Here is a 27,940-nt window from a genome sequence, read left to right on the forward strand (position 1 = left end):
TATGACTCCTGTAGTTGAAAGTATAATTGGTATAATGTCAACTTTATCCTGATGCCACATGTCCTTGACTTCCTCAGCCAGTTGGATGTATTTTTCAATTTTTTCTCCTGTTTTCTTCTGTATATTTGCTGTATTGGGTATGGATATTTCAATTAGTTGTGTTAATTTCTTCTTTTTATAGGTGAGTATGATGTCAGGTTTGTTATGTGGCATTGTTTTATCTGTTATAATGGTTCTGTTCCAGTATAATTTGTATTCATAATTCTCCAGTACATTTTGTGGTGTATACTTGTATGTAGGAACGTGTTGTTTTAAAAGTTTATGTTGTAAGGCAAGCTGTTGATGTATTATTTTTGCGACGTTGTCATGTCTTCTGGGGTATTCTTGAACCCTATGCCCGCCCACAATGGTAACGACACTGCTGGCCAACTGGAAAATGATTTAAATCCAAATAGAGGTGTTTTGCAGGATATGCTTCCTGCAACCACCCTAGAAGGAAAACAAAGACAGAGGATGAGATGGTCAGATGAAGTTAATCGACACCTCATGTTCTGTTATTACCAAGCAACAAAGCTAGGAACCAAAACAACTGGATACAGATCACAAGTATACACAACATTTATTACCAGATACCCAGAATTAAAATTTTTAACAGAACAACGATTAGCTGATCAGATCCGTGTAATAATAAAAAATAACAGGATACCCCAGTCAGAATTAGAAAACATCAAACAACAAGTACAACAAATACTGGAACAAAATAATGTGCAATCAGAAGAAGAAGAAAATAAAGGACTCAAACATCCCAGAGCAAACAAACAAAGAACAACACGCACCAATTAAACAATCAGAGGAAAACGAAATCTTAAGGCAGCCACCAGAACAAGCACAAATAGAACACAAAGTGACACAGATATTAGATATAGAAGAAAAATTTCAGCTAACATATATAGAATACAAAGACACAAATACAGACATTAGACCATTCTTGCATAGACCACCAAATAACCCACAAGTCGAAACAACAATAAAAACTATCAACACAATCATACACAACAAAATAAATGAAAACACAACTATGGAAGAGTTACAACTACTGGTATATATAGGAGCACTCACTACACTAAATATACACACTAGGCAGAGATCAGAACCAACCAACACACAGAAGAAACCCACAAAACCAGCATGGCAACACAGGCTACAGATCAAAATAGAAAAACTGAGAAAAGACATTGGACAGCTAACACAATTTATAAGAAATGAAATCTCGGAAAAAAAACGAAAAAGGTTAGGTAAAATCTCACAACAAGAAGCGACAGAGCAATTAGACGAAAAGAAGCAGAAATTACAAGCATTCGCCAAACGACTCAGAAGATACAAAAAAAGTGAAAATAGAAGGAAACAAAACCAAACATTCAACACAAACCAAAAGAAATTTTACCAGACAATAGATAACACACACATTGAAATAAACAATCCACCAAACATAACAGACATGGAACACTTCTGGAGCAACATATGGTCAAACCCGGTACAACATAACAGGCATGCACGGTGGATACAAGCAGAAACAGACACATACAAGATGATACCACAAATGCCTGAAGTGACAATTTTGCAACATGAAGTCACCCAAGCAATTAATTCTACTCACAATTGGAAAGCCCCTGGAAATGATAAAATAGCAAATTTCTGGTTAAAGAAGTTCACCTCAACACATTCACATCTAACTAAATTATTTAACAGTTACATTGCAGACCCGTACACATTCCCTGATACACTTACACATGGAATAACTTATCTGAAACCTAAAGATCAAGCAGACACAGCGAACCCAGCTAAATATCGCCCCATAACATGCCTACCAACAATATACAAAATATTAACTTCAGTCATTAAACAGAAACTAGTGACACATACAACACAGAACAAAATTATAAATGAAGAACAAAAAGGCTGTTGCAAAGGAGCACGAGGATGTAAAGAGCAACTGATAATAGATGCAGAGGTGACATATCAAGCTAAAACTAAACAAAGGTCGCTACACTACGCATACATCGATTACCAAAAAGCTTTTGATAGTGTACCCCACTCATGGTTACTACAAATATTGGAAATATATAAAGTAGATCCTAAATAGATACAGTTCCTAAACATAGTAATGAAAAACTGGAAAACCACACTTAATATCCAAACAAATTCAAATAATATCACATCACAGCCAATACATATTAAGTGTGGAATATACCAAGGAGATTCATTAAGTCCTTTCTGGTTCTGCCTTGCTCTGAACCCACTATCCAACATGCTAAATAATACAAATTATGGTTACAATATTACTGGAACATACCCACACAAAATCACACATTTGCTATACATGGATGATCTAAAACTACTGGCAGCAACAAATCAACAACTCAACCAATTACTAAAGATAACAGAAGTATTTAGCAATGATATAAATATGGCTTTTGGAACAGACAAATGTAAGAAAAATAGCATAGTCAAGGGAAAACACACTAAACAAGAAGATTACATATTGGATAACCACAGCGACTGCATAGAAGCGATGGAAAAAACAGATGCCTATAAATATCTAGGATACAGACAAAGAATAGGAATAGATGATAGAAATATTAAGGAAGAGCTAAAAGAAAAATATAGACAAAGACTAACAAAAATACTGAAAACAGAATTGACAGCAAGAAACAAGACAAAAGCTATAAATACCTATGCTATACCAATATTGACCTACTCATTTGGAGTAGTGAAATGGAGTAACACAGACCTAGAAGCACTCAATACACTTACACGATCACAATGCCACAAATATAGAATACATCACATACATTCAGCAACAGAAAGATTCACATTAAGCAGAAAGGAAGGAGGAAGGGGATTTATCGACATAAAAAACCTACATTATGGACAGGTAGACAATTTAAGAAAATTCTTTCTAGAACGAGCAGAAACTAGCAAAATACACAAAGCAATCACCCACATAAATACATCGGCTACACCACTACAATTTCATAACCACCTCTACAACCCTTTAGATCACATAACATCAACAGATACAAAGAAAGTAAATTGGAAAAAGAAAACACTACATGGCAAGCACCCGTATCATCTAACACAGCCACACATCGATCAAGACGCATCCAACACATGGCTAAGAAGAGGCAATATATACAGTGAGACAGAAGGATTCATGTTTGCAATACAGGATCAAACAATAAACACCAGATATTACAGCAAGAATATTATTAAAGATCCCAATACCACAACAGATAAATGCAGACTTTGCAAACAACAAATAGAAACAGTAGATCACATCACAAGCGGATGTACAATACTAGCAAATACAGAATACCCCAGAAGACATTATTATTATTATTATTATTATTACTATTACTATTACTATTACTATTACTTATATCACCACCACCACCACCACTTGTAAATGATTGTGTTACACGGTGTATACAACCTGGGACAACCAGGAGATCTGGGAAAGACCCGGGAATTTTTTCATCCGGTAGAAAACTGGGAAAAACACAGAAGTTTTTTAGAATTCCGGGAATTTTTCATTATTTTAGTTTTCAGTTAATTTTTTGTAATTTTGACTGGTAAGAACTGCTACTCTAACAAAGGATATTACTGTATCCTGCCACTGCAGAATAATAGTGCAACAACATTACATGGACGAGAGAATAAAACCTAAATTGCAAAGGAAATGTGCCATATAAAAAAACACAGAGCTCATACAAGTGTCTGCTGACAGCAAAATGTGTGAAAGACTATGTAATGCTTCGTAACAACAAATTACCTCCGATTTGCATAACGTCACAACTGTTTACATTAGATCCTTTTAAGCAGTTACGAGCGGGCTCATGCGCCTGTGCAGTTGAGTCGCGTATGAGTAATACCTTCCCCTGCAGCAACCCGTGGTATCTGAACTGGTCGAAAATTTGAGGGGGGTGGGGGGGCAAACTCATATTCTTAAGGAAGAAAACCTTGTCACAAAGCGCCTAGCATCTAGCGCACGTTGGTTTATCGATTATTCAAATGATTTTGAAATGCATCCCTGTTGGTTTTTGAAAATGTTTGAATACATTCTAAGTTGATTTTTGAATGAATCATAAGTTGATTTCTGAATGAATCATAAGTTGATTTTTGTATGCGTGTGTAGTTTATGTGATGTCTCTGCCAGGGGAATCCTCGTTGCATCTAGAAATAAAGTTTCCTGCTGACAAAAGGGGGCGGGGCTATACGAGTTGAGCGGAATAAAGCTGAACAGGTGAATGCCAACGGCTTTTTGTTTATGTGATTGATTGGATATGCGAATGATCAGCATTGTTTAAATTACTAGCGAAGTCCATAGATTCAGACTACGAGAGTGGAAATAAGCGCTGAACAGGAATAATAGGTAAGAAAGATTACGTATTATGTTCTCAGTGTATCCAAGGAAATGAAATTTTGACAGAAAATTTTGGTCAGATCGCTAAACTACAAAGGGCAAGTTGTACAGTCCCCAGCTAGCAGCTGCTAAGTTATATTGTTGGAGTAGCACGGAAAATGCGTTGTATGAACGTGTAATAACATCTAACCGGAGAACAATCGCTGGATAACTAAATGGGTGATTCTGGCAGGGTCTACTATTGCCGTGATTTGAAATATCGTAGATCCAGGGCTGATGCACAGAGGAGTCTGTGTGTCTGAGTGTGGTGGTGGCGTGGGGGGCGGCTATTCTCCACGTGATCCTCGTTTACGTTTAGTGATTTTGCTGTTTGCTCATCGTTTACTGCTCTCATGTCAAATGAAAACAAAGTGATTTCTGTGGCTGGGAGTTATCAAGTGAATTAAAATACATTCACGTAATTACGGAAGGCTAAAATGTGTTATTAGTTTCACATTTTATTTCCATCTTTATGACAGTCAAGCATTGCAGAATGATGAAGTTACTTTTGTCGCTTTGCTACCAAAATCTAGTTTCTATCTATCTTTTCTGCTGAGACAGCCAATTTATTTGAAACGAAGTGCTTACCACACTATTGGATAGTTTCAACTGTTTGCTGCGTTTAAAATGCACATTTTCATCGTCTAGCATGTATGTCATTATGCCAAAATAAAGAACTCAATATGAGACAATACAGTACTGGTAATCTAAGAAAACTGACATCCCGAACATCACACTGAAGAGCTTAATAAGAGGTCGGGGCCTATTTCATTGGCAATCTGGACATACGAATGAGCATTTTAAGGCGAATTATCCATTGCAGTATGGTTCACGAAATTCTGATGCTCTTGGAGTATCCTCTGATGTCTTGTTTCTTTTATGACATAATGTAAGATCTTTTAATGTTTTACGCATACGGGCTTCCTACGTCGTCGCAGCTGCGCAAACGCGGTGACACCTCTTATCTGCCACTCTCTAAGAAACTGTTGGAACAAATCTATTTCTAACACATCGCTGGAAAATATTGCGAATTGTGGTTTGAAAACCGTTATTTTCAGAGTAAATTTCCTTTTATGCAAGATGAACCATGTGCGAGAATGTATGATGAATTTCTTAGATCACAGAGCATTTGACTCTCATTTAAAATCAACTCTTTGATGACAATCCATTTGGAAGAATATCCAGCCCAGAAGATCAGAGATTAATGACGGTATTAAACATTTTACTGGCACATTTGTGTGATGTATATTAAAGTGTAAAGCACGCAAAAAAGATCGGCATTAGATGTGAAAGCTTAACTTCTCTTGCAGCTTAAAAATTATAGAGACCAATACTATATCTGAAAGCTTTTCTTTTCTTGTAACAGCACTATGTATGTTAACTTTGGTAATTTCCAAGAATGATTGTCTCTGGAAGTTGCGGGTCCAAATGATACATATCGAATGAGCGATCCTAAATCGAGCAGGCGACTCTGGTGGCGAATGTTATGAGTATGTTTACAGTGGTCACTACAGCAATGACAAAAGAAGAGCATCACAAAAATACTTGTAATTACAAAGGAGACAACTTACCTCTCTCGTTGTCGGTATTGTCGTCATGTGAAAGTCCATGTCATGTGTATGCTACGGGAACAATTCCCTTTTTGCCATTAATTCGCGGAGGTGTGTAACTTAGAGCAACTAAGAGATTGACTGACTACATGATGTGTCCTATGCTCTGAATATCCCCTGTCATTGGCTGGCGAGATCACGTGACATGAGCTATGAGTGGCTTACAAAACTGCATTGCAACCTCGATTTCAGTGCTGCGGAGAGTAAGATGCGGTGTTTGGTGGAATGCGAATTTATACTTTCATAATACGAAAATTTGCAGCGTACATGTTGCTGCACATCAAAGAACTTTCCAAAATGTGTTTTTTTCCTATGAGTTTCATTTTCTAAAGTGCTGGGAAATCCTAAGCCGTTGTATAAAACCATAACCATTCAAAAGATTCACATGTTTTACAGTTCCGAGGAAAAGTGTACGGTCACTTAACACGGAAAAAGTGTATTTTCACCCGGGAGAAAGTGTATTTTTAACCGGAAGATCCGGGAAAAATCTGGGAATTTTTTTTTCCACGTCCACGTATTCACCCTGTGTTAATTCTCAGAAAGAAAACTATTTTAATGTGTTGCTCTTGAGTGTTTCCCCTTGTGTTGTAATTGCATTCCTACATCTCAAGTTCGCCCCTGTAATAATTTTTTGTCATATTTGTCAGTCTTTTCCACTTTTAAGTCTCAAAATTTCTTTCTGTGTTGATAAGATTCTGGAACATTTTGTTGTGTGAAAGGGAAAGCACAGTCTTTATGCACTGGTCTTGGACATGTGTGGATTGAGGTTGTTTTTGGTTTTCCTAAATCATTTAAGATTAGTGTCAGAATGAATTTTTTTTTTGTAGAGGACACAGTTGTATTTCAGTGTGAGCTTCTGCTCGAAGTCTAATTACATATTCATTGATGAACTGTTAATTTTCTTTCTTTCTAGTGAAAAATGTATTTTTTAGGGTAATTACAAACTTAATTTGGCTTGAGGCAAATCATTACATCTTAAATACATGGATCATCATTGTGTGGTGTGCATTATGTATGCAGGAAAAGTATTCCTCCATTCATTCTTTGAACATTGTGTGGTTGCTGTCATAGTGACATTTGCACCTAAGTTAATTTACGTAATCTGCAGTCTGTGTGTATTAAGTGAAAAGTGTGAAAATGCTTGACCAAAGCCAGTTTCATTGTAAACTCCATAACTTGACAAAAGAACACATGACAATAGCAAAGTAATGTTGGTCTTGTGGGCAGAAAAGATTACTGTTCCGAGGCTAAACATTTCAAAAACCCACATGATGAGTTTTAAAACCAAACATTCAAAAACTGAAGAAATCTGTGTCGCTCACAACAATCAAAAAATGGAAGAACTTGATTCAGTCAGGTTCCTGGGAATAAACTTTGAGTTGGAATTCTCATATAGAATATCTAGCAAATAAATTAAAAAGCCTTGCATTTGCAGTGGAAATTTTAGCCTGTGCCACTGATATGGCCACCAGGAAAATAGCACATTATAACTACTTTGAATCGGTTATTCGATATGGAATAATTTTTTGGGGAAACTTGGGAAATGTTACACGAATTTTGAAGTTGCACAGCCGAGGGCATTATGTTGACCATTAAAGACCTAAAAATATTAACTGTCCCGTCTTTATACATCTTTGAGGTGGTTCTTTTCCTACGTAGCAGAACTGATCTATTAAAAAAATCATTTTGAACACTCATATGACACAAGACATAAAGAGAGCTTTATGCTCACCTCTCATCGCTTAATACTGAGTGCTCAGACTCCTCAGTATATAGCCATGAAAATTCGCAACTCAATAAAAGGGTGTGATATAATGAATATGAAGATAAATATTAAAAAATTACAAGCTCTAGAGATGGACTTTTGGAGAAGATCGGCAAGAATCTCCAGGAAAGAAAAGATAAGGAACACCGAAGTAATAAGGAGAATGGAAATAAAAGAAAGAATATATGACGTAATGGATAGGAAGAAATTACAGTGGTACGGGCATGTACGACGAATGGAGGAAGCCAGAATACCAAAATTGATACTGGAGTGGGAACCGGAGGGGAGAAGAAGAAGAGGACGACCTATGACCACCTGGCTCCAAAATGTACAGCACACAATGAGGAGAATGGGCGCAGAGGAAGAGGACACGCAAGATTGAAACACCTGGAGAAATATTTTGAGAGTATAGTTTAAGAACGTTTATTGTTTGTATTGTCATTTCCAGGTAAATTATTATGTTGGAGATAAGCCTCTGTAATGAGGAAAAGCTCAAAATAAAAAAAAAATATTTTAAAAAGCATGTTACATGATTTTGTATTTGAATGATGTTACTACTCTGTGGAAGTGATACTTTGAGTTGTATCCCTAAAATGGAATAAAAATTTATGATAGTTATAGTAAATGTAAATACTGTAAGTTTGACAAATTGCAAGTAAGTAAACGCTCCACAAAGTATTATTGTAAGTGTGACAAAATTTTAAATAAGCAAATTCTAACCTTGACATGTCTCCTGTACATCAGACACTTGTTCTGAAATTGTGTATGTTATGAGATGAATAAAAGACATTACACATTTCACATTTTTATCGTGAAGGGCAGGAAGAATAACCCACTCCTTACTTGAGATTTTGCTTACATGTAGTTACACTTGTTTGAGTCACCTCTTCAGACAGGCTGTTTAGCAAACTTTGATGACTTTCTGAGTGTTGCTGATTAAGTTCACATATGCTGGATACTTTGGTTTAATTCTAAAAGCCTGTCCCTTTCCTGTAATAGGTCTTACAATGGCAAACAGTGACTTATTCAGAGAATTAACAATGAAATATCAAGCTGTTGATTCTCGTAGGTGGTGAAACTGCCAACATGCTAACACTTACAACTGGGATACTTCAGTTCTCTTGAACCTAACAAGATTAACCTCGTTCTTGCAGATGCTTTATTGATCAAGTGCACCACTCCTGTAGCTTAGAGAAGAAGCATTGCAGCTGAAGCATATGAGTCTTAGACTATTTGAAGAGTCAGTTTCTTTGTGCATTCCTTTGTAAATTTATGAAAAGATTTGATCATCCACTTCCTGAATGAATTTTGGCAGCTTGTTTCATAGCTGGTTCTGATCAGGTTGGGACTTGGTTGAATATCATAGTGCCATCACAGTCCAGTAAATTACCTCTGTATACACTGTTCACCCGTGGCAGATTTACTTGACTTTTGAGATATACATAGCAATAATGTGCTATGCTCTGGGATTTTGGTTTACATCAGGCCATTGTTAAAGCTAAAAAAAAAAAAAAAAAAAGATTAAAATGCTACATTTTTCATAAGTGAGTGTAATCCCACTTAAATTTCTTTTTATTTTATTTTTTATTGAAGTTGCTATTGTAGATATTTTCTGTAGATTTAAGCAAATTGTGATACATTTCATAAATAGCATAACGAGTGGTTTCTCACCATATGCAAAATATTGTACTTCATGCCTGTGTAGAAATCTCTTCACAGTCAATGGACAAAGACATGGAGTTGTGGAAACAATTAACATTGTAGTTACAGTAGTTCCACCACAAGTGGTGGTAACTAAGCCATGTTACAGCTGGCCTCACACATAGGCTGCTTGGGAACAAAGCTGCAAGATAACAAGCCACAGAGCAGGCAGAAGTCAGTTTCTGTTCAGGCAGCCACCTCCAGCAGACCATTGCTAGCTACTGTGTGCCTGTCTTCTCCACCACTGCTGCTGGATTCTGAATATGACTTTGCTCCAATTGGCTGGACTCTACCTAATTCATCTCATCTTGTTGTACTACCATGGGAGTTTGACTCTGTCAGCGGTGATCAACTACAGATGAAACACTCTTGAAACATTTCCTCATGATATCTGTGCTATTGTGGCCTGTGTTGTGTGGGGAAACTGAAAATTCTCGCATTGTTGTTATTGTGTCTTGTGATAGATTCCTCTGAACTTCTGGAATTTCGGATGTCAGATCCCTCTTCTGTCCGTGTTTCCCTGTGGCCATTAAATTTTCCTGGATACAAAAATATGATAATTTCAGTTGTAATAATATTGGATGCCCAGTAAATATCATAACTTTAAAAGTGTTTGTGTATTTTATGTAGATTACAGCAAATGGTGATGAGGTATTAGTCTCATGTGCAAGACAGCTACAATATTAGTGACCATAAATGTTATGTATGTAGCTCTAGCCAGTTTATAAGGATAAGACACTGTTTCAAAAACAGAAGCACCATTTCTTAAAATCTTCAAACAAGAACAGAAACAACTGGGGCTACAGGAAAAATTACATGAGCAGCATCAGCATGTGCTCCATGTACAGCAGGAGTTCCAACTGCAGCAGCAGATGCAACATATGGAGTAGCAACTGTCTCAGTCTGAGGTCGCCCCATCTTCCTCAATGTAGTTCACACTGGCCAAATTCCCTGCTTTCAGCAGCAACAATGAGGTATGGTATTCTTATTCAGCACACCTGCCCTTATTCAGCACACCTGCCCCCATGTAGTGGGACACATTACTAACACTATTGTCACTGGGATTACTTCCTTGTCTGATGTGGACCGGAAATGTTTCAGATGAAAGAGAAGCTCTCCCCTGAGCAGGAGCTCATGGATAAAATAGCCACTACTCTTGACTGGCAAATGCATGTGGTATTAGAATGACAATGTTTTTTTCAGTGTTTTGAATAACCAAGACAGATGTGGGCCACCAAACTCCAATGGCTTAGTCAATGCTTTAAATAATTTGCAGAACAAATGGTTGTGCTAAATCTGATGCAGACAGCCTTGTACGAAACATATTGGTTCAAGATGTGCTCTGCATGAATCAAGTTACCACATCCTGTATTGGAAGAAAACATAGCAATCACAAGAACAGCCAGCCTTTTTTGTGACATAACATTTGTCAGAATTCACCTCACAGCTTCACCCCCCCCCCCTTTCCCATTCCCTCCACCCTGGGCCAGCCTGCCTCACCAGCATCAAAATGAGCTTCCCTCCTGCTCAGGATGCTTCCATTGCCACAGGCATGATCAATATTCCCACAGCAGAGCTCGAAAGGCTCACGTTGCTGCTGTCTGTCACAGTACCAGATGACTGACTGCACTGCTGTCTTGATCAGTAGCTGTTGAAAGGAAGAGGGAAGGAAGAAATATTGGGTTTAACGTCCCGTCGACAATGAGGTCATTAGAGACACAGCACAAGTACGGATTCTGTCAAGGATGGGGAAGGAAGCTGGCCATGCCCTTTCATAGCAACCATCCCGGCACTTGTGATTTAGGGAAGTCATGGAAAATCTTAATCTGGATGGGTGGACGTGGGTTTGAACCATCATCATCCCAAATGCAAGTCTAGTGTATTAACTACTGCACCACCTCGCTCGGTATGTATGTTGAAATCATCCACATGAAGCAGGATGGTTGTCAGGCACCTATAGGTACTGTCTGACCCCATATTGCTGGCCAGCGGGTACCATTTCCAGTAGATACAAGCACTACAACAATGTTGTCAGTGTTTTGTAATAGGAAATTATAAGGATGTCCCAGATATAATTGACGAGCACTGTTTTACTGCATTTAGTTTCTCAATTTTCAGCTCTGTTCGTATGATGTAAGAAGTTTCTTCCTTCAAGAAATCGGCAACATCTGTAACAATTTCCCCTTCCTCTTTCAACAATGTTTGGAATGTGCAGAAGGGTTTTCAACACACATCACTCTTTGTGCCATTGCCATTCTATGATTCATACTTGCTCATCCTACACCTCATGTCTTCAGGGAGTCTGTACAAAATAAATTCTTTCATCTTATGGTCTGGGGCATTCTGCACCAAATTCCATCAAGTCTCTGGTCATCTCCCATCATAGTGGTCCACACACCAGATGGATCTCTTGGCATCTGTGATGACTTCACAGCCACAGTCAATGCCCAAGCTATAACAGTTACTTTTCCACTACCAGAACCCGAAGAATTATTTTCTCATCTTGCAGGTGGGCATTTCTGCTCAAAGATCGGCCTCTCTGAACAATACCTCCAGCTTTGACTTGATGCAGAGCCTCAAATATTTATGGTCAACAATACACCATTTTGATTAACCAGTATTGTAGTCTGCTATTTGGTTTTTTCAGGCCCCCAGAAACATCCAAAGGCTTCTTGTTGTTGAAGTTATTTGGACAATATCATAATAACGAGAAAGTTATTTACGCAATCTCTGAAAAGATTTGACACAAACAGTCATCTGGTAAAACCTATGATAGTGCTCATTTTTTCGACCATGAGCAGCATAAATAGGGCATATTATGAGAAAATACAGTGTTCTCCCAACAGAATCATACCAACAAGCCATATAAAAATTACCTGGCCTGAGCAGTTTGAAAGATCTTCAATCCGTACTTGGTAAAATAAATAGACAGTTCGTTCGAATGCTGCCACCATAGCCACACTGTTGAGCAGACTCTGGAAAGCTGGCAAGCTTTTTGAGTGGACTTCAGAATGAAAGCAAGTCTTCCCTGCTCTCAAGTGCGATCTAACACAAGCTCCATGACTCACCCATTTTTCCTCAAGTGCTCACTCTTCCTGGCAACAGATGCATTCCACTGTGTAGTTGGAGGAATGTTGTCACTTCACACAAAATGTCCAATCACATGGGCATCTGAAACTATGTCACCTGCTCAACAAAATTACTCATAGACTGAAAAGGAGATTCTCTCCATCATATATGGCAGGTTGTTAGAGCTCAAGTGCCTGCTCACAGATAGTGGGGTGTCTGGGTAGAGGTGGACATTGATGGGCAAACAACTGATATACAGGCAATCAGGGAGCTGACATTAGTTTATGCAGTCATACTACACTGTGAGCATCTGTGTAGGCAGAGATGGCCAATGGCTTGTGGCCCAGACAGTACATGGCATGAATGTGATGCAATAGGATTGCCTGGCTGGTACTGTAGTAGCTGTGCCTCTCTGCGGGCAGGCTGAAGCTTGCTCACACATGACAGCACAATGTACAGTATCATGAAACTGCCTGGAGATGATACAAAGTCAGTAGTAGATAGCAGCATCCAAATCTTGAGGAGTGCACAATAATTAACAGTTCATCACTTGGTGTAAACAGAGTGGGAGGTTCGTGTTGGGCAGTTATACACAAGTGTAGATGTCCCTGGTGTTGGCAGTGGTAGTTTTGAGTTGTCGAGCACACCCTATGTAGTAGACTCATGCTGGAGGCTGATGGTGGAGCCTGGCTGATACTGGAGCCTCTGATGTTGATCCTCACATCCGTGGCTTGTGAACTTTAGCTCAGCACATGAAATAACATCCATGGTGTGCAGGTGTGACAAACTGCTTGTGAGGCCAGTGTAGTGTACTGATCTGAAGTGAGGCAGATGGCGAAAGGTAGTGGTAAATGTGGGTTTACCACACCCGTCCCCTCCCAGGTGGTAGGAAATTTGCACTCCCCACTGGGTCCCGGTCATGCCATGCAGAGGGCAGGGTGTATGGCTTCCACCTCCTCTGCAGCCCCCCACCCCTCCCAACAGCTCAGGATGAAGGAGTTCCCAGTTTGCATGCACCCAAATTTAAGGAGGCTGAAAGTGAGCTGGTGGACAGTGGCTGCCTTGGGTGAACAGCAGTGGGAATATGGGTGATGATGTCTGAGCTCCAGAGTGGTGGCTGCTGCTCTGGTCACCCTCCAGGAATGTTCCAGGCTTTGGTAGCTCAGTATGAAGTGTTGGTCTGTTCCATTGTGGGGAAGCCAATGCCAAGGCCAAATTTGTCGCCTGTGGCTGTGCTGGCTTGGAGCAACTAACAGTGGAATTGGATGGGAGTGGGTGAAGGAGGATGTGATGAAGGGGCTAGAGGATAAGCTCCTCTTCCACTGAAGGGGAAAAGGGGAAACTGGAAGGATTGGGGTGAAAAAGACTTGGGGGCGCAGTTGTGTAACCAGAGCTGGTTCTGGCATCGGGTGATGGTCCAGTCTTCAGTATCAAGCATAAAAATTTGACAGCCTTGTTGCTGACGAATTGTGGCTGGGGAACACCAATCTCATTGGCCGAACCCCTTGGGCCCATACCCACATGGCGGGTTGAAACTTTGGTGAAGGAAGATGAACCGGGGAGGGGGCAGGAATGCTTTATGTGGGCAGCAGTGAATGCAGAAGAGAATGTGGTTGATGTCCATGTAAGAGTTCTGTCAGGCTCTTGTGTTGCCTGATATAAACTTAAAAAAAAGTCGGGTCTTCTTCCATGGAAGCATCTTGGATGCACTTCTTTATCTGCTGTTTGAATGTCCAGACAAAACTCTGTGGCTCTTCAGTTGATAGGGGATGAGAAAGAGGTGAACAGACATGCTTCACTCCATTCTTAGTACAGAAATTCTCAAAGACCTTTGCCCATAATTGTGAAAATTGTCGGCATTAATGTCCGCAGCAGATCCTTGGTGGCCAAAATCTTTGACACTGCTTCCACTGTTTATTATGCCATGCCATGGTTGTATGGCAGTTAACAATGTATGGGAACCTGGAAAAGCATCAAAGACAATGAGCCACATGGTATTCAGGAATGGGTCTGCGAGATAAAGGTGAATTTCTTCCCACGGCTTGGTGGGTGCTGGCCAAGGCAAAAAAACCTATCATGGGCCACCTGCTGTTCTGGACATCTGTTGAATTGACTGACTAGACTTTCTGCTTCCCAGTCAATGCTCACCCAACAAGTGTGGCATCTAGCAAGGAGCTTGGTCCTGGAAGCCCCCCAATGCCCATGATGCAGAATCTGTAGGATTTGTTGCCATAAGGCATGTGGAATCACTTCATGCAGTGCAGTGTGGCCTGTAGTTAAAAAGGATCACACCATTGACTAGAAGCAAATGGTGTCACGGCAGATAGTAATGCTGAAGGGGAATAGACCGTTGCCTGGTAAGTTAGTCTGGCCACCCACTCAAGATAAAGGTGTGAACTTGTTTGAGAGCAGTGTTCATTTGTGTGGCAGTGGTGAATGGGTAAGTTGTATGTGACTTGTTGAGCCTCATCATCCAGACAGAAACAAAAAATTTACTCTTGATTGAACTTGCAGTCAATCTCCAGGGGTAGGTAGGAAAGAGCGTTCACATTTGTGTGCTGGAACGTGCTTCTGAAACTGATTTCATAGGTATATCATGAGAGGAGCAATGTCCAGTGCTGGAGCTAATGAGCAGTTCGATGTTGGACATTAACTGTTGGGTTGAGCAACAATATCAGTAGCTTATGCTATGATACCAGGTGAAAGTTCGTGTCATAAGAAGGACATGAAATTTCTTGAAGCGAATATAATTTCCAGTGCTTCTTTCTTGATTTGGCAGTGTTTCATTTGTGCAGAGGTGGGTGTTTTTGAAGTGTAAATGTGTGTTCTGAACCATCACCCTCTTGGTGAATGAGGATAACGCCATCATGTGGTCTGATGCATCTGCCGCAGCCACTATCTGCTTCCTGAATTGGAAAGTCACTAATCAAGGTGCTGAGAGTAGACACTGTTGAAGCTCTATGAACATCTTTTTACAAATTTTCGACTGCATGAAAACCGCTCCTTTCTTAAACAAATCATGTAATGGATGAACTATCTGAGATGCTCCTGGATTGAATTTTCCACAATATGTTATTTTTTCCGAGAAAGGCTTCAAGTTGTTGGAGGTTTGCCAGCTGAGACATTGATGCAATCAGTTCAGCATGTTTCTGCATTGGTAATATACCTTCATGAGAAAGGACGTGGCCTAAATACTCCACTGAAGGCTCGGAAACAAATCACAGTTTCTGAGATTGCACTTTAATCATAACTCTTGCAAAACGAAAAAAAAGTGACTTCAGGTTCACAAAATTCTGCTCAGTAGAAATTCCTGTGATGACAATGTCATACAAATAGTTAATGCAACCTGCCATATTGTGAAGCAACTATTCCAGGAACCACTGGCAAATTGTTGGGGCACTGGAGATCTCAAAATCCAGCCACTTATATTTGTATAAACTGTGCTGTGTGTTAATCACTGTTATCTTCTGTGAACATTCATCTAACAGGAGCTGTAGGTACACTTTGGCAAGCTCAATTTTAGGTGAGCAGTTTTTCATCTGTCAGTTTTACGTATAGTTCCATAGGCTTTGGAACAGGGTATGTATCTACTTCGGCTTGAGCATTCACTGTGGGAAAGTATGAGTTTGCCAGATGGTTTCCTGTTGGTAACAAGGGGAGTAGGCCACTGACATGATGATATATGTTCTATCACATATGATTCTTACAGCCTGTCTAATTCATCCTTGGCCTTGACGGAGTGCCAATGGAACTGTCCAAGAGCAAAAAGATCGAGGCCATGCCGTACATTCCAGTGAAGTGTGAGCTTCAAAATTCCTTGTTTTTCCCAGACCATAAGAAAAAATGTCAGGAAATTTGTTGCAGAGCGCATCCAGTCAGTGATAAGGAATATTCTCGGAGACCAAGTTGACTGTCAGTGACAAAAAAACCAAAAGACTTAAATACATCCAGACCAAAGGTATTCTCAGTATCAGCACTGTTGACAATTAGGAAAGTTACATTCCTGTTCACAATTTTGTAAATGGCTTCTGTTTTGATTTGACCTTTCAATAGAATGCTTTGTTTGTAACTGGCTGCCACAGTAAATTGACCTTTCAATGGAATGCATTGTTTGTTATAATTGATCATCCATCAAACTGATGGAATTTGTGCAGGTGCCCATAATTGTAAATATGATTGGAAATTTATGAGACATCTGGTGGCACCTGTAACGACTTGAAAGCTGACTGTCCTGCCAGCCACCCATATAGAAATGGGTAGTTTATCAGAGGAACTTTCCTGAGTGGATAGTGTAGAACACATAATATTAATTACTTCTTGATGTTGTGATCGTGAGGCTGGGCAGCTACCTGACAAATAGATAAAGGTGACCATCATGCACATTTAGTACAAGTTGCCCACCAGAAAGGGTAATCATCTCTGGCATGCTTCTGGAAACAGTCCCGGCAGGTAAGGCTGTCGCAACATGGAGCGGCATGAGACCAACTGTTTACAAGCTGCGAGATTTATGCACTGTTCCCAGAATGAAATTTTCACTCCACACCAGTGTGTATGTTGATACGAAACTTCCTGGCAGATAAAACTGTGTACCAGACCGAAACTTGGACTCAGGACCTATGCCTTTCAAGGGCAAGTGCTCTGCTAACAGGACTACCCAACTGCGAATCACGACCCATCCTCACAGCTTTATGTCTACTTGTACCAGATGAGATACTGGCGGAAGTAAAGCTGTGACGACAGGTCATGAGTCGTGCTTGGGTAGCCCAGTCACCAGAGCACTTGCCCATGAAAGGCAAAGGCCACAAGTTAGAGTCTCGGTCTGGCACACAGTTTTTATCTGTCAGGAAGTCTCATCTGCGTTGGTGTTTGTGTATTGCCATGAAGTCAGCGCTGGCTTCCAATTCTGATACATGTCCAAGTTCACTGGTTACTGCAGTAATGTACGCCCAGGAATATAAATGGCAACCCTCTGCTTGTGTGATTCTATGGGACTGTGCTAAACCCAACATCTTGGCTAATGAAGGGTCAACAAACTGTAAAGTTTTCAACCAAAACTCTGTATTGGTTGCATGGATGATCACGTCCTCTCCTTAAGATTGTCTGGTGGTACATATAAAAAAACTTGTATCGGCGACTTAGCCCCTGGAGTTCAGCCAGCCGTGCTCAATAGATTTGTGCCAAGTTATTAAGATATATAAACAGCTTGATAATTTTAACAACAAGGAGAAGCAACTTGAATTAAATAAAATTTAGATGCCGACTTTGCACTGACTGCATGACAGTTGAACTGAGGATGAGGTTATCCGGAGATAATCATGCATTCGACATCTCATGACTAATGGTGAGGCCCTCTATGGAGCTTTATAAATTCTGGGACCCGTCTAGCCCTTGCTGCAGTTGCCCTTTTATCTCTGAAGACGTCTCCTTGTAAGCTACCCATTGAGAGTAGTATTATGCAGAAATATTGTAAGTAATTATAGCAAAACCCATCGTGATATGGTTTGGGAAATTACTCCTCACTTCCTTGAAAAGTAAATATAAGAGTTAAAATTAGAATTGTACATTAATATTTTCGAATTAGTGAGAAGTACTTGTCCTTTTACTTATTATCTGTTTATTGCCCCCTTCATAGTTAAATTTCATTGTTGTTGGCACAGTACTTCCAGTGATATGAGCCTGCTTCCATAACAGACTTCAGGGTATCAGTTTTTAATATGAGTAATTAAATGTAATGTTTCAGACCATTTGTGGCATTGTTCCACAGTTTATTAGCAGTCTTCTCACATGTTCTGAAACACATCATCCTAGTGTATATAGCACTATTACAAAAGCTTGTTGAACACAATCTCTCCCCCCCCCCTCCTCCCCCAGGGGCCAAAAACATCCAAATCATCATAAGTATCAATGAAACAAAAGCTGCTCATGCTGATTGCACACTTCTAATTGACCTCTGAGTGGAGGGTGCTTTGAGCAGAAGCTTGCAATCGGCTCATAGCACATTGGCTACTGAGACAAGCCCTGCCTCCTCCTTCTAGAGCAGCCAGCTTACAGCTTATAAAAGGTATGAAAGTGTAATACGTTAATCCTTAATGCATCACAGAAGTACTCTAAAGTTGATGGCGAATCGCTACAGGAAGCAGGTACAGCCTCTTCACTCACTTTTGTAAATAAATATTAACAGCCATTGCACACATCACATAAGGGTGATCACAGTATTCAAAACAGCTAGTTATTGTTATGGTATATAGTACTGTTACGTACCTAATGTCGGCAGCAACCATAAGCCTTCTGGAATGGCGTGAAGTCAGCCGACTTCTACTGATCACAGAGGGGCTAAATAAAAGTGCATGACCAGTACGTATTTCAAATACAAATTGTGTTTAGTTTAGTATTTTAAATGGTATCAATAATCGATATCAATACTGGAAACAACAACAACACCAACAATCATCAATGTATCTGGTTACATGAATACACAAAATACGTTCAACAGTTTTGAAGTTTACATTATTTGAATTAAAAAATATTTTGATATATGGAACCCATGGCCAGCAATTCATTACAGAGTAATAATATAATTATGAAATATTCCATTTGTTACTGCAATCACCCTTGTTTCTGTGAAATTACCTACAATAGTGAACCAAGTCATCCAACACAAAAGTATAGTAATGCCACAACTGTTAGACAATACAATAGTACTGGGATGCAGTTGCTGTTGCTGCAGGAACTGCTCAGCATAACGTTGTAGCATCATTGTGCTGCTCTTCCATTCCTGTCCATAATCGGACTCCTTTTGATTTTGCTGAGGGTGAGTCTGAATTGGTTTCAGGGTTTAATACTGAATATGGTGCAGGTGGTTTTACTTTAATTTTTTTGGCTGAATATACTAGAATTGTTTTTATGATGTTGTTGGCTCTAAGTTTTTTAGGTGGTGGTTTTTATTCTTTTATATTTTTTTATGAAGCTTGATGATATATCTTTCGGGTTTATTTGAGTTCGAGGTACTTTACCCCTGTTTCATTTGATAAGTTAATATATCTGGCTTGAAAGATCTTTTTACCTTTGTCTTTGAATTTTTTTATTTCCTTTGTTGGTTTAAAGATTTTATTTGTTACATTTATCTAGTGAAATTTTTTAATAAAACTTAATAGAACAGTTAAACTTCTAGTTGTATGTTTACAAAACATATGCTTTTCCTACGCTAATTAACTTATTTATTTTATTCCTTAATTGGTTTGTCTCATGCATTTGCAACATGAACGTTAATTAATAAGTATGTAAAGTAGATAATTGTTAAGATTTATATATGGTTCTTCAACTAGTTGTTTACCAATTCATGTTAATAAACATACAACTATTATAATTAAGAATAGAATTTGATTAATAGGGTAGAATTGAATACCTCAAGTGGATTGCTGCCATAGCTGCAATAATAAATGGTAATACAAAATTAAATGTAAAGAATCGATTTAATGTCGCGTTGTCAACAGCAAACCCACCTGATACTCATTGAACTAAGTCTGTTCCTAAGTATGGAATTGCTGTTAATAAATTAGTAATTACTATTGCACCTCATAATGATATTTGACCTCAAGGTAAAACATTTCCTATAAATGCAGTTGCTATAACTAGGAATAGAATTACTGTCCCAAATATTCAGGTGTGCATATACATATAAGATCCGTAATAGATTCCTCGCCCTACATTTAAGTAAATGCAAATAAAAAAATATAGACGCTCCATGTAAATTTTGAATGATTCAACAGTTATTTACGACCCAGCAGATGTGTACCGCACTACTGAATGCTATTTCAATATTCAATGTACAGTGTATTGTTACAAATAGTCCAGTTACGATTTGAATTACTAAACACATCCCTAATAGGGACCCAAAATTTCATCAAAATGAAATATTTGTTGGTGCAGGTAAATCAACTAAGGAATTGTTAATAATTTGTTTAGTAGTAAAATTATCTTATTTTACGAATAGGTCCCTGGTTAATATTAGTAATTTTAACTAATGCTAATAGTGCTAAAATAAATAAATTATCATCATTATTGTAATAATATTTGTTGGTCTATTATATAATTTTTCAAAAGATATTGTTATTTCTTGATAATTGATTGAATTATAAATTTTTATAGTTTTGGTATTTTTGAAGAAGTCTATAAATATTATCATGTCTAAAATAATTAATGTTGCTATGATAAAGACCTGTATTGTTAAAGTGATGATTATAGTAATTGATTTAGGTTTAACCATTTCTTTTGATGCAGTTCTTGTGATATAAATAAATAGGACTAATATACCACCAAGAAATGTCAAGAATAAAATATATGATAATCAATAACTTTCCATTATTGTTCCTGTTATTAATCCAACAAGGAAGATTTGAACGATAATGAAGAGTATTATTGATATTGGGCATCTTAGTGTATTATTGATATTGGGCATCTTAGTTTAATAAAATCAATATTTATTCCATTTGATCTTTTCAGGGGTTAGTTTATTTAAAATATCGGTTTTGGGGACCGACGATGGAAGCTTTTTCACCTCTGAAGTTTTGAAAGTGGGGGCTAGACTTATTTCCGGTTTACAAGACCAGTGTTTTTTTAAATATTATTAAAACTAATGTTTATTTTCTCTGTTTTTACTTCTTTATTGTTTTCTTTAAGTATACTTTCATTTGTTAGATTTGCTGTTTATATCTGATTTATACCCTTTCTTTCAACTAAGTTTGTTTGATATAAACCTTTGAAGTTGGGTTATTATTCATCAAAATTATTTGATTATGGTTGGGGTGAGTTATTCGGTGGTCAGGGTTTGTGTAGATTATTTATTTAATTAATTGGTTATATTCAAGGGTGATATGATTCAAATTTTAAGATTTATCTTTTAACTTTGATTTTTTGAATATTTATTTTAGTAATGTTATTTTTCTTATACCTACATAGCTTATAGTTAGAGCATGACACTGAAGATGTTAAGGAGGTATTTTTACTTTTAGGTATTTATAAATAAAATTTATATTATTTTTACACTGAAAATGTAACATTTTATTTAAACTATATAAATGTTAGAAATGTTAATGTTAGCAGCTTTTATAGTGGCTTTACATTTCCTTAATTGTAACTTTATAGTTCAATTATATTATTAACAGTAATATGCCTCTTTTTGGCTTCAGTTCATTAATAAGAAAAAAAAGTATATTATTTACCAATCATTCAGGTCGAAACTGACTGCAATATTTTACTTCTTATTCTATTTAAGGTTGATTGATTATATCAGTACTTTTTGAATGCAACCCAAATGTTATAGTTAACTGCAACCCTCTATTCTGCTCATTGTAAAACTCCTTGGTTTCAGTCCTAATAGGACTAGAATGAAGAATATTGTTGATACTGTTCAGATTATAATGTCTGAAGTTTTAAAAATAATTATGATTGGTAGGATTAATGCAATTTCTACGCCAAAGGTTAGAAATATTATGGCAATTAAGTAGAATCGGAGGGAGAATGGTATTTGTGCTGATCTTTTTCGATCAAATCTACATTCAAATGGTGATCTTTTTTCCTGGTCATTAATTAATTTTTTTTATAGTGCCCTTGCAAGGATTATAATGATTATTGGAATAATAAGTCTAATGAAAACTCTTGTAGATAGAATTAGGATTTTTTTCTTGAGTTATAACAATCTTTCTGATTGTAAGTCAAATGTACAATTTATACTAGAAAAACAATTATCTACTTCATCAATAAATTGAGATATATAGGAATAATCATACTACATCTACAAAGTGTCAATATCATGCTGCTGCTTCAAATCCAATGTGATGTCTTGGTGAGAACTGATTTATTGAGTATCGAAGTAAGCAAGTTGTTAAGAAGATTGTCCCTAAAATTACTTGGAGTACATGGCATCCTGTCGCAACAAAGAATGTTGATACATATACTGCGTCTGTAATAGTGAAAGGTACTTCTCAATACTCATATGCTTGAAGTATTGTGAAATATAATCCTAATAGTACTGTGGAGAATAAGCCGTGTAGTGCTTGAGTGTGGTTAGATTCTATAAGATTGTTGTGTGCGCATGTTACAGTTACTCCTGAGGCTAAAAGAATTGTATTGAGTAATGGAATTTGTATAGGGTTGAAAGGTTTAATTCCTATTGGAGGTCATATTATTCCTAGTTCAATTGTTGGTGCTAGTCGTCTGCTGAAGAAGGCTCAAAAGAAAGATACAAAGAATACGATGACGCAATAAATAAAATTATTCCTCATTGTAATCTAATTGATAAAAATCCTGTATGTAATCCCTGATATGTTCCTTCCCAGACTGTATCTCATCATCATTGAATTATAATTAATTAGGTAATTCCAAATCCAATTATGAATAAGTTAATATTAAATAGGTAAAAATCATTTTGCTAATCCTGATACTCGGACTATTTCTCCAATTGCTCCTGTTAATGGTCAAGGTCTATAGTCTGTTAAATGGAGTGGGTTGTTTGAGTGAGTTTTTATCATAAGTTTAGTATACTTCTCTAGAATATAAAGTTCTTAAAATTGAGAAAAGGAGTATTATTCCTAGTTCAATTGTTGGTGCTAGTCGTCTGCTGAAGAAGGCTCAAAAGAAAGATACAAAGAATACGATGACGCAATAAATAAAATTATTCCTCATTGTAATCTAATTGATAAAAATCCTGTATGTAATCCCTGATATGTTCCTTCCCAGACTGTATCTCATCATCATTGAATTATAATTAATTAGGTAATTCCAAATCCAATTATGAATAAGTTAATATTAAATAGGTAAAAATCATTTTGCTAATCCTGATACTCGGACTATTTCTCCAATTGCTCCTGTTAATGGTCAAGGTCTATAGTCTGTTAAATGGAGTGGGTTGTTTGAGTGAGTTTTTATCATAAGTTTAGTATACTTCTCTAGAATATAAAGTTCTTAAAATTGAGAAAAGGAGTATTTGTCCGATAATTAGTAGTGAAATTAAATTTATTGCTATAGATGGTCCTGTATTTCCTAATAAGGCTAATAATAGGTGTCTAGCAATTGTATTTGCTGCTAGTCGTATTACTAGTGTACCTGGTCACACAACATTTCTAATTGTTTCAAGTAATACTATAAATGATATTAATGCAGGTGGTGTGTCTTGAGGTACAAGGTGTGTGAATATGTGATTAGTGTGATTGATTCATCCAAATAGTATAAATCTTAATCATATAAGTAAAGCAATTGCAAACGTTAATGCTAAGTGGCTTGTTTTAGTAAAAATGTAAGGGAATAATCCTATGAAATTATTGAATAATATTATAATGAAAATTGAGCTAAAGATGAATGTTGCTCCATTAAATGATTTTGGTCCTAATAATGTTTTATATTCATTATGTAGGGTTAAGTTTAGTTTATTTCTGACAATATTAATTCGTGATGGTGTAAGTCAAAATATTGATGGGATTAATAATAATCCTAGAAATGTTCTAGTTCAATTTAATGATAAGTTGAAGATATTAGTTGATGGATCAAATGTTGAGAATAAGTTTATCATTTTCAGGTTAGATTTTTTATCTCAGTTGTTCTTTTTTCTGCTCTTTTAATTAAGATTAGGTTTAAATGAGAAAAAGTTTATTTGATTAAATAGAATTAAAGTGGCTGAAAATACAAGGAATAGAGAGAATCATATGAGAGGAGATATTTGAGGGATTTGGATTAAAACTTCCCCATCAGTAGTAGTTGTTAATTTACTATTATTTGGTTTAAGAGACCATTACTTACTTTGTCATCTGATGTTTCAAGGTGTACTAATTATTTAGTTATTTTAGACTGACACTCTAGTGTTATATATTTTAACTAACTCCTTAAATTATCTTAGGTAATCACTTGATGAATGTCCACCTCGATAGCTGAGTGGTCAGTGCGATGGAATGCCATGCAAAGGGGCCCGGGTTCGATTTACGGCTGGGTCGGAGATTTTCTCCGCTCAGGGACTGGGTGTTGTGTTGTCTTCATCATCATCTCATCCCCATCGACACGCAAGTCGCCGAAGTGGCGTCAACTCAAAAGACTTGCACTAGGCGACAGGTCTATCCAACAGGAGGCTCTAGCCACACGACATTTCATTTCACTTGATGAATAAATTTACTGAAGTTCTTTCAATTACAATTGGCATGAATCTGCGGTTTGCTCCACAAATTTCTGAGCATTGGCCGAAGAATAGTCCATGTTTGGTTTATTGTGAATGTTCCTTGATTTAGTCGGCCTGGTGTGGCATCAATTTTAACCCCTGGAGCAGGTACTGCTCATGAGTGAAGGACATCCGAGGCTCTTGTTAATACTCGTACTTCTGTATTTATGGGAAGAATTGTCCAATTATCTACGTCTAGAAGTCGAAATCCATCATTTTCTAAATCATGCTCTGGTGTTATATAGGTATCAAATTCTATGTCTATAAATTCTGAATGTTCATATCTTCAGTATCATTGTCATCCAATTGTTTTGATTGTAATTATTGTGTCTACTGAATCATCAAGTAAATATAATAGTCTTACTGAGGGGAGTGCGATAAAAATTAAGGTGATTTCTGGTAATGCTGTTCAAATAGTTTAAATTAGATGTCCATGAAGTATATTCTTTTTGTGTAGGCAATAAATGTTGTGTCTAGACAAGACAGCCTAGACACAATGAGAGGAAGCCGAAAGGCACGCGCTTAAACTCACGCAGGCTGGCGTGAGGTCTGAAACAGGATACGTAATGAATGCTATAAAGAAAAGTACGTAGCTTGTGGAATACTTAACTTTAATCCATAATTGTAGAACATCGCTCTTGATGATACATGCTTCATATAATAAATATCAATTGAATACGGCGCCTTGCTAGGTCGTAGCAATTGACTTAGCTGAAGGCTATGCTAACTATCTTCTCGGCAAATGAGAGAGTCTTCGTCAGTGTAGCATCGCTAGCAAAGTCGGCTGTACAACTGGGGCAAGTGCTAGTATGTCTCTCTAGACCTGCCGTGTGGTGGCGCTCGGTCTGCGATCACTGACAGTGGCGACACGCGGGTCCGACGTATACTACCGGACCGCAGCCGATTTAAAAGCTACCACCTAGCAAGTGTGGTGTCTGGCAGTGACACCACAATAAATACTATATATATCTTAGGGCGTAGCCTACAATTACTGTAATTAATAATAATACGACCATAGTATGGACATGGAAGAATGATAATTGCTCCATTAATGGTGAAGCTCCATCTTGAAGTGATAAATTTGATTATGTTGCCATTTTGAGTTTCTAATAAAAGGTAAAACCTTTATTTGTAGAGCTTAAATCTACTGCTCTAATCTGCCATATTAGAACCTAGAAATTAATGGTAATTCAGAATAATTATGTTCTGCAGGTGGATTATTTTGTAATCATTCTGTTGATCTATTTATATTAGCTCTAAATATGATTGCTAGGTTTGTAACTATTCTCTCTCATATAATTACCATAAATATATCTAAAAATAAAGATGATGTAACTTACCAAACGAAAGCACTGGCATGTTGATAGACACACAAAAATACACACAAAATTCCAGCTTCTGCAACCAACGGTTACCTCATCAGGAAAGAGGGAAGGAGAGGGAAAGACGAAAGGATGTGGGTTTTAAGAGAGAGGGTAAGGAGTCATTCCAATCCCGGGAGCAGAAAGACTTACCTTAGGGGGAAAAAAGGACAGGTATACTCTCGCACAGACACACATATCCATCCGCACATACACAGACACAAGCAGACATTTGTAAAGGCAAAGAGTTTGGGCAGAGATGTCAGTGGAGGCGGAAGTACAGAGGCAAAGATGTTGTTGAATGACAGGTGAGTTATGAGTGGCGGCAACTTGAAATTAGCGGAGGTTGAGGTCTGGTGGGTAACGGGAAGAGAGGATATACTGAAGAGCAAGTTCCCATCTCCAGAGTTCTGACAGGTTGGTGTTAGTGGGGAGTATCCAGATAACCCGGACGGTGTAACACTGTGCCAAGATGTGCTGGCGGTGCACCAAGGCATGTTTAGCCACAGGGTGATCCTCATTACCAACAAACACTGTCTGCCTGTGTCCATTCGTGCGAATGGACAGTTTGTTGCTGGTCATACCCACATAGAAAGCTTCACAGTGTAGGCAGGTCAGTTGGTAAATCACGTGGGTGCTTTCACACGTGGCTCTGCCTTTGATCGTGTACACCTTCCGGGTTACAGGACTGGAGTAGGTGGTGGTGGGAGGGTGCATGGGACAGGTTTTACACCGGCGGTGGTTACAAGGGTAGGAGCCAGAGGGTAGGGAAGATGGTTTGGGGATTTCATAGGGATGAACAAAGAGGTTACGAAGGTTAGGTGGACGGCAGAAACACACTCTTGGTGGAGTGGGGAGGATTTCGTGAAGGATGGATCTCATTTCTGGACAGGATTTGAGGAAGTCGTATCCCTGCTGGAGAGCCACATTCAGAGTCTGGTCCAGTCCCAGAAAATATCCTGTCACAAGTGGGGCACTTTTCGGGTTCTTCTGTGGGAGGTTCTGGGTTTGAGGGGATGAGGAAGTGGCTCTGGTAATTTGCTTCTGTATCAGGTCAGGTGGGTAGTTGCAGGATGCGAAAGCTGTTTTCAGGTTGTTGGTTTAATGGTTCAGGGATTCGGGACTGGAGCAGATTCGTTTGCCACAAAGACGTAGGCTGTAGGGAAGGGACCGTTTGATGTGGAAGGGTGGCAGCTGTCATAATGGAGGTACTGTTGCTTGTTGGTGGGTTTGATGTGGACGGATGTGTGAAGCTGGCCATTGGATAGATGGAGGTCAACGTTAAGGAAAGTGGCATGGGATTTGGAGTAGGACCAGGTGAATCTGATGGAACCAAAGGAGTTGAGCTTGGAGAGGAAATTCTGGAGTTCTTCTTCACTGTGAGTCCAGATCATGGAGATGTCATCAATAAATCTGTACCAAACTTTGGGTTGGCAGGCCTGGGTAACCAAGAAGGCTTCCTCTAAGCGACCCATAAATAGGTTGGTGTACGAGGGGGCCATCCTGGTACCCATGGCTGTTCCCTTTAATTGTTGGTATGTCTGGCCTTCGAAAGTGAAGAAGTTGTGAGTCAGGACGAAGCTGGCTAAGGTAATGAGGAAAGAGGTTTTAGGTAGGGTGGCAGGTGATCGGCGTGAAAGGTAGTGCTCCATCCCAGCGAGGCCCTGGACGTGCGGAATATTTGTGTAGAACGAAGTGGCTTCAATGGTTACAAGGATGGTTTCCGGGGGTAACAGATTGGGTAAGGATTCCAGGCGTTCGAGAAAGTGG

The 27,940-nt window shown here is 38.3% G+C and overlaps 1 protein-coding gene across 2 annotated transcripts in view; it reads left to right on the forward strand.

Annotated features, from left to right (window-relative positions):
- The window catches only part of LOC126475093 (probable phosphorylase b kinase regulatory subunit alpha), a 263,393-nt gene that overhangs the window by 58,869 nt on the left and 176,584 nt on the right, over positions 1 to 27,940 (forward strand). The gene's annotated exons all lie outside the window — the stretch shown is intronic.

The sequence above is a fragment of the Schistocerca serialis genome, chromosome 4 (assembly GCF_023864345.2).
Source record: "Schistocerca serialis cubense isolate TAMUIC-IGC-003099 chromosome 4, iqSchSeri2.2, whole genome shotgun sequence".
Classification (NCBI taxonomy): Eukaryota; Metazoa; Arthropoda; class Insecta; order Orthoptera; family Acrididae; genus Schistocerca; species Schistocerca serialis.